At 43.5% G+C, this 13,368-nt stretch overlaps 1 long non-coding RNA gene across 1 annotated transcript; it reads left to right on the top strand.

The window, feature by feature from the left end:
• Window positions 1–1,968: 1,968 nt before the first annotated feature.
• LOC121109098 lies at window positions 1,969–12,967 on the top strand. Its single transcript, XR_005849261.1, has 4 exons — window positions 1,969–2,532; window positions 8,523–8,661; window positions 8,772–8,961; window positions 9,093–12,967. It is a non-coding gene; the product is annotated as an uncharacterized LOC121109098 (long non-coding RNA).
• The last annotated feature ends 401 nt before the right edge of the window (window positions 12,968–13,368 follow it).

The raw sequence follows: 13,368 nt of genomic DNA, 5'->3' as shown, positions 1-13,368 counted from the left end.
AAGCATACTGTGCTGGTATGTACACAAGCGTAACAGAACAAACAAGATACGAATTATGGACCTACTAGTTTTAGTAGACAAATACTGTCTTTTTTAGAGGAAATCTATGCACAAAAGTACACAGCCTCTCCATACACACGCATTCCATCAGCAGAGCAAACACCTACAGGAATTATTCAGAGCTGTACTTGAAGTTGGTTACAAAACAATAAGCAGAGGAGGTCTGGCGGGGCAGAAGGGAGCAGCTCCGTGGTGGAAGCAGTGCTGGGATGCCACTGGGAGACCCGGCTCCTGTGCTCTCTCCCTCCCTCCCTCGCCCTCTCATCGGTCTTTTACTTCTCACGACACTGCAGAGCTTTCCAAATGAAGAAGCTGTTTCCATGACACCAAACCCTTAATTTGAAGCATACATATAAACAGCCTAGGATTGCGATCACAATGCACCACTCCATATTTATTTTATTCTTTTTAGAAATTTAGAAAAGCCGTATGAAACCCCAGATGAAGACGCTGTGTTATCACTAGCGGATGGTTTCACCATCGCTGTTCTACAAACACCTTGATTTTATTCTCTGTTAAATTTCTCGTCATATTCAATAAGCCGAAAGAGAGGACCGGTCGGTTAATCAGCTGCTTTGTGCTTGTGCTTTGCCCAAGCCAGATCGGTCTCTCAGGTGATTTCTTTTTGGTGCAGTCTCAGCTCACTGCATCCTTTTTCCAGGTTATTTACTTTTTCTCGAAAGCTGTTTCCTGGTCACTCTCTTCCTTTCCTCAGAAAGCTGTCTTATAGTCCTCTATCATGGCAAACAGACAGTACGAAAGTATAAACCTAAGTATTCTCCTTCTCTATTTATCCCCAAGATGAATGTGCATCTACAAGATAAATAAAGTCTTCCTTGCACATAAAAGCTGTAAGAAAGTATATGCCATATTAAGGAAAACACAGTATTGAGCTGAGTAATGAACAGCAGTGCCATCAACGGAACTTACCACAAAAATCCATTTTATTTTTAATGTCATCGTTGTGTCTACTTTAATCACACAGCTTCACTTTCTTAAAGGCAGACTTTAGTAAAAAATATCTTCTGCTTGAAACACTGTGGTTGTTTGACTTCCAATGGAAGTGGAAGGCACAGAGCAGGGAGGAAGGCTCTGTGCGCCCGCAGCAGCGCTATGCGAGAGCAGCTAAGTACTATTCACATCCTCAGCTTCATTAACAAGCCCGAGACACCTACAGGATCTCCACCCACACACACACTAAGTCAGCTGCCGGGGAAAGCACGCCTTTGCTGAATGCCTGATTTTCGGTCGCTCAGCACCAGTGGGGCAGCCGCACACGGGACGCGATGCCCTCCGCTCCCTTTTCCCATGGGAAGATGAGCAGGGCGGCCCAAATCCACCCACCACAGGGCAGGGAGTGTGCTGCAGTCGCAGCTGACGTGGCATTCCTGAGTGTGCATGGGGGACACAGGGAAAACTACAGGGTGGCACGTTTCCATCCGGCCCTTATTTGTATGCTCGCTGCTGAGCGGCAGCTCGTACCTTTGGGCCGTGTCTTTCACTGTCCTGGAAGCCACAAAGCAGCAAAGAAACAAAAACACTGGGAGCTGCATTTTAATGTGGAGGCCTGGAGACTCCTTCCTGAAATCGGTGAGAGACAGGGCTAAATAAATCAAGTGATTTCATGCAAGAACCAAACCAGAACTGGCCCTTTTCCTGTCTCCAAATTATCCAGAAATCCCCATGTGCAAAGCCCGTGTGGCTTTATGGAATGAGACAACCACAGATAGATTTGCAAGCTGAGTAATATATATGACTGAATGGTGCAGAGAGATTTCAGAATTGGAGCAATAAATTATTTTACGATGTGATGACAGCAGACAAGGCCCTCCCAGCCTAGTGCTGCTGTGGAGAGCCTGGCACTCACCACCAAGGGGCACCTCTCTAACTTGCTAGCCTATTTCCTGACGCAGCACCCTCTTTCCTCTCCAAGTGGGATCCCTTTATCCCTCAAAAGAACAGTTCGGAAGGGCAGAGAGGGTCTGCAGATGGCAGCAGTGGGCAGGCAGCCCCATCTCGCTGTCCCCTCTCACAGGGACTATTGTGGAAGCGGATCAGACAGATACAGTCTACTGAGTCTCCATCAGCATCCACCCTCTCGAGGAGATTTATGCCAAGTTGATGTCCGGCTCATGACAGCAGAGCCACTGACCCAGCAAACATCGGTTTCTAAGCCTAGACAGCTCTGGGACATAAGAACAAGTATTTTGGGGGCATCGCTACCCTACTGTTGGATTATTTAGCCCTCACTTTGCAGAAAGGTTAGAAGAAAGGGAAGGAGGCTGCACTGTTTAAAGAACTCGTGTGAGATCATAGAAGAGCCACGCTCAAGCCTGTTCCACTACAGATTCGCTTTGCAAACCTCAAGCAAGCTTTTTGGTCATCTGCCAGAGGGAGACAGCAGCGTGGCCACACATCACAGAGGGGAGATGAAGACAGACACATGGAACACAGACAAGTCTGAAGCAGCAGGTACAAAGTCATATCAAAAGCCTGAGGAAGAAGAAGGTTTGGTTTGCATCCCTGCCTTGCACAAGGGTTATCTGATATAGGGAAACCTCAAGCACTGCCAGCGTATTGATGAGTGGGCGAGGTGTGGCTCTGGTCTCACCAGGACTGCCCAGAGCTCTGGCCCTGGGGAATGTGCTTGGGGCTTCTCCAGGGCTAGCAGTGGGCAGGACAGTCTCCCTATATGATCTGGGCTGTGATCAGGGAATGAGAAGAGGCACTGAGAAGATGTAGGAAAGAGATGGGGTAACTAAAGAGGGACAGAGTTACTAGCCTGATCACACCGATGGGATGACACCAGAGAAAAGTAATTTGAACTGTAAAGAAGGCCTTTTCAATTGTGGTTAAGGATTTATACCATTAAGATGCTGCCATTCCGTGTGTTGTCCTGAAAGCTATTCATGTATCTCTATAATCTAGTTGAATTACATTTTTTCCCTTTAATAGACTTGCTTATTAAGTCACACTATCACACCAGTTTATTACTATTTATGTCTATCTCTCCATGTGCTTTCTGTAGCCATTGCTCCTCCTTACCTTTTCTCCCCTATCTGCAAGTCTTTTTAGTCCTGTCTCTTGTGTGAGCCTCGTAGGCCAGGGATCATACCTACTTCTATTTTTGGAAACCACCTACGGGGAATAAATTATGGTAATTAAGTCCAGCAGAATTAGATTGTAGTGACTGCCAGACATGGAATAGTCATTGTCAGATATCCTCAGAACAAAGTATCTGGTTTTTGCCCTCAAGGAAGACAGAAACAAGGAAGATGTACCAGGCCAGTATCACAGAAGCGCGTGTTTGTAATCTCTAGGAAAGCACCTGGTGATCTGCCTACAGCCAGGGAATCACAGAAATAGCACCTGTCCTTTGGGCCTCACTGCAGAAAGGATGCAATAACCTCAATGGGTGCTGAATTTAAAACTGCATTCCACTTGAATTTCCATTTGAAGCTACATTTATTCCCTTGCTCAGGGCTTTGAGAGGGTAAAAGGGTGGAAAAAAGCTTTGAACACAACTTTCATTTTACACATTTCTGGTATTTGAAATGTTTCGAAATGATTAATGATCTACATTTGGCCTCAGACAAGCGGTGGCTTATCTAATATTCTGTTTATGAAAAATATGAAGAGATGAAAATGCTATTTCCCATATATTTCAAGCAAAATCTTCCATTTATGTAACGGAAAAAATGGTCGATTGTCCTAACACAGAAGTAAGTTTGTGGCGTAAGCCTCCCAGAGGAAGAAAAATAGCTTCCCATTTGAAGATGCTCAGTTTAGCAGTTTTAAGGTGAAGGATGCTGAAGCTGAGGTAGTCACACATTCGTTCAGCTCAGACACTTCAGGTTGCAGTGGCGTGATGTTCTAGAGGTAAGGCAGTTTAAGAAGACAAGGTGCAGATTGAATTGCCCTAGCTTGCTGACGCTTTAAGTACTTTAAGCACATCTCCTGTACTGATGCCTCTAAATACCTCTACAAGTTTAAACATGGCCTTTGAAGGGAAATAAATAGGAGGAATTATTTTCGGTGCAACCCATCTTCCTGAGTAAAAAGTATCAGCATAAACTGCAGCTTCACAGACTGTCTGCAGTGGGTCGCCATTGTCCCAGGTGAATGCTGCTGAGTGAAGGATCAGGTGTCCCTGGAAGGGCTTTTCTACCCAGTAACAAACCACTTGGCCAGCATGAGAGCAAACTGGAACACTCTGAATATTCTCGTCCACACTGAGGCATGATCAATGGAGCATCAGGAGACCAGAAAAGAACAGATACTTGGGGTATGTGCCAGATCTCGCTATGATCAACCCCTCTGAGTCAGACTCACAGATTTCCATGATGGTTAAGATAAAAATAGAGGATTTCAGGCAACCTCTGACTGCTAAAATCAGGAGCCAAAGCCCCATAACCTCCAACAGGTCTGGATCTTTCCCCATGAGCCAATGACTGACTGCAGATCTTCAACCACACACAGTAGTCCTGAGCAAGGAAGCATTTCAGGGCATAAACCTCAGTAACTAGTTTCTTGCATCGACTCCTTCAAGGAAAAACATTGAGAAGGAAGCAATCATAGAATATACCAAGTTGGATGGAACCCATATGGATTGAGTCCAACCAAGAGTTGCAAACAAATTTGCCATTCTTCCTATACCTTCCTATACGTTCTCAGGCTGACCCTAAGTGAGAAATTTTGTACTGACGGCTGAAAGCCATCCAATGGTAGGCCCTTCTGTCACCTCTTATTCTCCCTTAAGGAAGAGACTTTTTTTTTTTACATCTGAGCAAGGTTCATCCTGTAGATCCTTCTTTAAAAATGTCTTGGCTGAAAGTGCTCCAGCACTTTCTTTCCTTATTCTGACTTGTTTTCAGTACAGCTTCATCTACACATGGCAGACAAACAGCTGAGTAGTTCAGACTGCTCTGCCCAGCAGCCCTGTCTTTGTCACTGTTTAGTATGGGGAAGTCTTCAAAATACCTACAAGATCTATCACAAAGTTTTTCACCTTATTCACTACCACCAGGCTTGGTGAATAATTTGGGGGAAAGCAGCCAAGGCAGCAGCATCCCATAAAAACTTCTCCATTTAATGAGAACTCTACTGGTTACTGACTTATGAATCACTCGGTTTGTTCTGTCTTAATCCATCATCTGGCTCCACACCACCCCAGTTAAAATGCATATGGTGGATACAAACAATGTATTTAAACAACCAACATGTCTTACTATAATACAGTATTTTGCACTTCTTAGGGGATGAGCATCAAGATACATAAAATATAGTTGATAAGAAAGCAGCACAGGCCCTGCACGGTGTACACAAAGGCACTTTGGAAGTGGAAATCCATGAGATTCCATCATGTGGGAAACCTGCAGCCCCTCTACCACAAGAAAACGGTGGGAAAAGTGTGGAAAACCTTTTCCCCAGGAAACTGGTATGGAGTCATGAACATATGTGGAGCTTCTCAGTGGCAGCTACCTATTAGAGAACAGCACAGAGTACATTTTTATACAATGAAAACATACTTCTTTTTGATTTTTTTAAAGTTGCCTTGGGGCTATTTATATCCATCTTTTCTATGCACATTTTAATAGCTAAGCAGCAAACTGCTAGATAAAGAGATTTATAATTGAAATGCTGACAGACTTCTGACTACAACCAACATCCCAAACTGCAGCATTACAGCAACCTGTGCAGAAGTTTCCAGGCCTGCAGAATTTCAGTTGCAGTGCAGTTCCTGGGGCTGCTGCTTTCCACTTTTCAGAGCAAATGTACCAACTGTCTGATACTGAAGGAAAAACCTGGACAAATTACACAAACATTTTAATTAACGCACTTCCTGACAAAAGATCCAGAAGAGAATAGTGAAGTAACATCCATTTAAAAAAAAAAAAACTGTGTTGAGACCACTCGGAATTATTTCCCAGTCATATAAAAGGTAATTGGATTAAGTGAAGGGGGAACAAATTCGATGTGATAAAGGTAATAGATATTTATTGCTACAAAGGATTAGCTGACATTACGATCAGGCACGAATTTGATGATAGATACGATAATTTGATAAGTAGGACTTGCCTTTTCATTTCATATTATATCAACTTTTTTTATTATGATGTACCATAACGGGGAAAAATATTGCATTATGGATTTGCTGGCCTGTGGGATAACCTTGAAACTGTGCCATTGAATTCCTACATCTTTTTTTAGATCCCCAAGATGGGACCAAAATAAAGTTGAAAGTATGCGGAAGATTAAAGTGAGGAGGAATGCTGGTAAATACAGAGCGTGACCTTTCCTTTGTGCAGAGAAAGCCCTGCCACCTCCGCTCATCGGGAGTCAAGGCACAAATGAAAGCTCCCGGGTGGGAGAGGAAAAGCACACTTGAACGCATAGCAAAACTTACCCCACTGGGAGCATCCCTTCTTGAATTGGAAATAATTATTTCAAGCTATCTCCCTGTACATATTATGTATATGTAAATACCGGTGACATACTCATTTCACATCTATACTAATTCCTTGCCAAGGGTTGTGATGAAGCACATTACATTTTCCACTGTAAATAATGACTCATGTGCTATCTATATTAAACCAAGCAGAGAGGGGAGGCACGATAGATACAAACACAGAACAAACTTGTGGGTTTTATAATTCCTATCTTCTTTTAACTATCCTGTTCTACTCTCCTTCGAGAAAAAAAAGTAAGCCATAAGCAGCAGTTTTGTCTGAATAAGTAATGGCATAAACAAGGAGATGTGAGTCTACATTTTATCTCCGAAACAAACTTGCTGACACCTACAGCATTACAAAGCAATTGGATTTGTCTTGAATTGCCAAATTCTTCAGTGGTGGACCTGTGTCTGTAGGACTGTCCCCAGCACAGTGGGGTTGGTAATACAACAGCAATAGCAAACTGTACGTGTAGTCCCAAGGATACGATTCTTTTTCAACAAAAAAAAGAAACCAACCCGACGCACAGAACAAGTGTATGACACCATCAGAAGCACTCCTTCCAATTTGTCCTACCTCAGTACTGACACTTTTCCCCATTAGCTATCACATCCGTGAGATCTTAATATAATTATTTCAGAGCATTGCTAAGCTCCTGTCTGCACTTGGAAATTTACCAAAATAGCTACGGTTATTCCGAGATGGTTTACTTCAATATAAATCCCAAAGTGGGCACTCTTATTCCAAAATAAGAGTTCTTGATTCCAATTTAATTTAATCTAGTTCTAAAATATCCTCCTGGGAGCTTATGCTGGAATAGCTATTCTGGTACATTTCCAAACGTAGGCAAGCCCAAGATCAGGGATTGGAGGCTGCCGTTTGCTGAAGAGAAAACTCTATTTCCACTTTAAAAAAAAAAAAAAAAATAGAATCAAATAAGCTTCAGAAATCCATCCATTTGAGAAACATAAGCCCTTATACAACAAGGATATGGATTCTAATTTAATAATGGTAGTTGCTTAACTCGGCACATGTTCATATCAATTAATGTCTCCCATCACAAATCCTCTTCAAAAGAGTCACTCAAACCTCACCACCCTCTGCTTTCATCTAAACATCTGCTCTCCAAGCAAAAACAGACAAGCAAACAATAAGAGAGTTGGAAGCTAAACCAAGAAAATCATCTAGCCTGAGCAGCTTTTTGATCCCAAGAGAAGAGAAATGCCAAAATCTCTACTAGCTCAGCCAGGGGCTTCGCATCCGCTGTTGACTCTACACAAAAGGGATTCAAATGCCGAGCTGTTAGGCAGTATACAAAACCTACAATATGCACACTTTGAGAAGAGTGGAAAGAAGCCCGTGCTCCTACCTGGAGGGCAAGGAAGGGTAGTATCTGCTGCTTTTGAAAAGCAGCTATAGGTTTTTAAGTCTAAACTTTTTAAAGCCCATATATTAGCAGACAACATTTGCGCTAGCTTAATTTCTCATACAAGACATTAAGTTAAATATTTGGTTCTGTTCCTGTAGGATTTCCACAGTGTTGCACTGCAGGCATTTAAATAAGCAAATACATACATAAAATAATAATCATCGTCATAACGAAATCAACAGAGCTCTCTCATTCACTAAATGAAGATATTTAGTCCAAAACAGTTATTTCAATAGATATGCCTTATGGTTGCTAAGAGCCATGGCCTATCCCTTACATTCTGTGAAGACCGGCAGCAACACAACTTTTGTTTCACTTTATGTTCCTCAAACAAGAGAAATCCAGGCTTTCACATTTTTAGAGATCTTTTTGCAGCCTGATCATGCACAACACATGCACAGCAGCGTTAACTCATGCTTCATTGGCAGCCCACAGAGCCAGCACTCGTCAGGCCTATCTTGCATCCCATGGTCACCTTTGAAATCTGTCCCGGGTACCACTACCACGTGAATCTGCTGTGCTGGTGCACGTGCTTTGCTCTGGGACATCCCAAACCTTACCCTAATCCTGCATCTCCACAGGACTATCCCCATGAGCCTTCTCAGCAGCCTGGCCTTATACTGGGTCAAGCACCATGGGCAGCCGAGACCCTGGGGTCGGGGAGAGAGTCTCCTTTGCACAGCATCCCCTTGGAGATTCAAACGTGTGGAAAGGCAAGGGGTACGTATAGTAGCTTTGGGTCACTCAGATCAGGGACAATGGAAGAAGAAGAGCTTTCACCAGGTATGCAGAAGAAACATGGTCTTGGTCTCTGCTCCTCTGTTCCACAGGCAACATTCATCCCCTCTTCCTTCAGCTTCAGAGGAAGAGCGGTGGTCATCCTCTCCCTTATGATGCTGAGCTGTGTTTCACAGCCAGAAGAGAGACCTCTGCACGTCCCAAGCTGCACAAGCGGGTCCTGGTTGAGATGGAGAACCAAAGGGCAAGAAATAGCAATAACAGCTCCCACGGCAGCTCACGGTGCGCTCCTCTCCTTCACGCCTCAGTAGCATCACTGCCACCGCGATACAAGGCGTCGCAAAGTGAGCAAATAGCCCCATCTAGCGTCCCCACGTACTAAAGAGCAATTTTCCACCTCTGATTTCTTCCAGCCCGCCCTAATTCTCGGCGAGAAGGACGAACGAGAGGCTGAAAACCTCCGCTGCCCATCAGACTCGCACCGTGCAAGGCCAGGGCACCACTGACCATAAGGTTTCTTCAACTGCGCTCCCAGCTTTCTCTTGCTATTCCATCTTGCACGGTCGGTAACTGCCTTCTTGGCTTGGCTTTGCTAATCTGACCACAAGGAATTGGCAAACTAGTTCGAGAGGAGAAATCAAAGGGGTTTTCATGCGGCCTTTGCCACCTCTTTTGCATATGATGCCCGATGGTCTCCTTAGCTCTTCTAGAAAAGCTCTGGCTACAGGAGCGCGTTATTTGAGGGTGAAACGCATTAGCCTCTGTTTGCTCCAGATTTGATTCATCTACTTAAATAATTTAATACAGCATCCATCAGCATGAAAGCTAGGCAAATTGAATCCAAAGGATTTGAAGACGCATAGATTTAATAAACTACCTTCAAATCCTGGCTCTCAAATTATCGCTGTCTCTGGATTAATTCTACCTTAATTAGACCAAATAATTTTCTCCAACTGATTAAATTAACAAAATAAAGATGAAATAAATATAAAGCAAAAGCGATTGGAATATAAACAGACAGAAAGTACAAACCATAGTACCGAGCCTCAAATCACACACCAAAACTCAATGCACGAAGGTTCCCATTAGAGTTCCACAAAGTCCCTGAAGGGGTACCCCAAAATACAAGAACGACGGGGCACCACATGAAACCTCCAGAGAGAGCTTTGAAACAGATAGAAGTGGGGACTTCCTGACAGGATGATCATTCAGTCGCCAGACTCGTTGCCACAAAATACTGCACTCATTAAAAGCATGAGTAGAATTTGAAAACTTAACAGAAGTCCACAGAGAGTTATCAAACACAAAGGCCAGAACATTTTTAAGCCATAAACTACTTTGGGGTGGGACAGCATACCGAGGAAATGTCTCTCAGTACTTTCTTTGCTGTTACACCCTTTCCCTAATTATCAGCTGCTCCTGTCAGAGACAGGATACTGAGCTTGACAGGCCTTTGGTCAAGCATAATGGGGCTATCTTTATATCTGACAAGTCATTAATTGAGTATACTTTAAGTTGTTGACTCTGGCTTTGGAGCCTTATTGCAAAAGGTGACTAAAGAGCATCCAAGCTAAACTCAGCTCATGGAATGTAGGATAACAACTAGTCTCACAGGCTTATCTAGCCTACAAGAGTTGTTCATGTTCAACTCCAGTTAACTATCAGATCCATTAAGCATTATTATTGCAAATGCTATGTCAACAGCCTGTGCTGACAGCTAATTACAACAAAATGGACGACAAGACTCTAGGGAAGGTTGCAGGAAAGCAGATTAATCAGCAACACGGACTTTTAGGACCAAAAAATAAAAATAAAAAAACAGTAGCATCTTCAACTAAGACCCAATATTTTGGGGACAGGATCCAAATGTTTCACCATATCTGTCCCAACCAAATAGCTGGAAATCACAGTCAATACAGTCTTGTTTTTCCTGGATAGTTCTTTGAAAGAAAGAGTAAGGAGAGCACCCTGTGCATATCCCAGTTGGAAGCAGTGAACAAGGGCACAGAGTCTTAGAATCATAGAATATCCCAAGCTGGAAGGGACCTATAAGGTCCTGGCTCCACACAAGACCACTCAAAAATCAGACCATACGTCTGAGAGCGTTGTCCAGCATGGAGAGATCCAAGTCAGAAAGGTGTTTGCCCAGACCAGCCCCTGGAAACAAGAGGCAGAGCAGGCCACCACCCCAGAAGACGATGCAGCCTCAGTGCTGAATTCAAAGATATATGTGGAAATGGTCTATTTTTATACCCTTCCAGTAAATGGTGCAGACCCAAACCCCACCACCTAATGGGCATCACCACCTGCAGGCTGATCTATTCTGTTTTGATGGCAGTGGCAAGATTTCAAAGCAGTAAAACATCCAGGCAGCTTGGTTTGAAGCCAGCTAGCCTAAATAGCACCAACAGGAGAGCTGCTGGGACTCTAAGAGCTCGCCCTGGTTTTGCAGTCTGTGCTGAGTTTCTTGTTGACACAACCTTGCTGAATGCATCTGAGCTTGCTGAAAGTGCAGACTTACAGTGTGACATCCCATGAGAGAGTTGCAACCAGTGAACCTACTTTGGACAAAGAGAAAAAGGTGTTCAGTCCTGAAGTTCTTCTGAGAAAAAGCAATCCACGCAGTGCTCCTCCAAACCACAAAATGACCTGAGAACAAATACAGCTGTAGGAAAGCAGTATTAGCACAGCCCAGGTCTCCTGCCAGAGTCGGATCCCTACACTGACTGTATTTTGCAGAAAAGCCCATACTTCATTTTCAGCCACTAGAAAAAATTTGCATGTAATAGGAAAAAAACTAGATGGATAGAGCCTCTGGACCTGATTCAGCTCTCACTGTCACCAACAGAAAGAGCCCCAGCAACCGCCAGGAGAGCTAGAATGACCCTTCTGCCTATTTTAGCACACCAGGGGCCCCCAAAGGCCAGGTGGGCAGCTGCCCCAGAAGGTGCCTTGCAGAAAGATTCACGGGAAGGATGTGTTCCTCACCAATCTGCTGCATTTCACAGTGGCAGCAAAGCAGGGTCTTTTTCCTAATTTCCCCCTGTTCTCTAGATAGAACATGTGAATAAATACTAGAATCCAAGCCTTCAGACTCTCCTGTGAGAACTCATTAAAATCAGTAATCTTCACCATTTTCCTCACTGGGACTATTAAATCTATTGTTTTCCATATTACAGCTTTGGACCACTGTAGAAATATTACACACAGTAAATCCGCATTTCTGCATGTTCACAACCAGAAGGAGGTATTGGCATCCTCTGTTTCCATACAGCTTGCACTTTGCCCAGCATTTGGAGAAATGCATTGAACCTGGATGAGGAAAGGAATTCAGCCCACAAAACAAGCTGTCAGTATGCCTTCTGAAAATCAACTGCTATAATACAGCACAGGTTCATCTTCAACTCGGTCACCTTTTTTCTTCTGAGAACAGATATTTTCCTCAAATAAGCTTCTTTTATGTAAACTCTCCCGTTTCCACCCTCAACATGGTTCTGCTTCCAGATTGCTTTCTCCTCTTCTCTTTGCTCACTGTATGAGAAAGAACCTTCAGAGGACACATCCAATCACTTGAAGGGCTGAGCACCCATTTTAAGAGGGAAGATCTCCATAGAATAAGATACGAATATGTGAGATGATAGAATATGTGAGAATAAGAGCAGTGGAGCACACTGATTATGGCAAAGGAGAGGCATAAATTTAAAAAAAAATTAGACAAAACAAGTACACCTGAGCAACCTGTCCAAATTTCATTAAGGGTATTTAGTGTGTTCCTCTCGGTCAACACCATATATCCATCACATTGCATTTGCATCTCAGCTACAGGATATGGAAATGACCTGCAAGACACAATTTGAAGGGGGAGAAAAAAAGTTATTGTTTCTTTTTAAATGTCGGTGCCCGGGACAGAATTAATACCAGGCTCTTTGAACACAATGAGAGTGTTTTCATCGACATAGGAAAGCATAATCTTTCACCCTGCTCTTTTTAAACTGAGTTCCACCATTAGAAATGAAGAAATGGGCTGTGACAGCCCCTGTCTCACAGGGTGCCAGGGGCACCACCGAATCACAGAACGCATGAGGTGGTTCTGCCTCTTGATATTCTCCACCCACGTTCAGTTCTTTGGTTGAAAAACCGATGCAATGAAACGTGCCAACTGTGTTTCCACAAGCAATAGGTGGCTTCTGCAGTAACTCTTCATGGTTAATAAGGTCTCGAGCAGCACATCAAGAGGGGAATGAAGGTTGCTCCCAGGGGGCATCCCGAACTTTGTCATGCTTCCATTTATACCAAAATAAGAAAAACAAAACCTCGGGGATGCCGAAGAAAATACACATATATAAAAGGAAAACAGAAAGCATCTGCAACAAGCATTGTCTCTTCTGCAGCACAAAAAAAAGCTGTAGAGAATTTCAGCTCTGGAAAGTGAAGCTCCCTGTTATCCTCATTTCCATGAGGTAAGGTGGTGCTGCTGCAAAGTGTGCAGCATGCATTGCATGAAGGGCAGAGTCACAGATGGGCTACATAGAATGAAGTGCATGCAGCAACTCCATTATCCACGCACCTGAACATCCACCTCCTTCTTCATATCCTTTTTGTAAGGACGAATCATGCCTATAGCAATTGTGTTTTCATTAGTTAACACTGAATCTGTCTTTCCCAACGGGAAGAAAACCATTCATTTTA

The sequence above is a fragment of the Gallus gallus genome, chromosome 1 (assembly GCF_016699485.2).
Source record: "Gallus gallus isolate bGalGal1 chromosome 1, bGalGal1.mat.broiler.GRCg7b, whole genome shotgun sequence".
NCBI lineage: Eukaryota > Metazoa > Chordata > Aves > Galliformes > Phasianidae > Gallus > Gallus gallus.
Note: the sequence above shows the minus strand (reverse complement) of the source record. Positions and strands in the feature narration are given on the sequence as shown.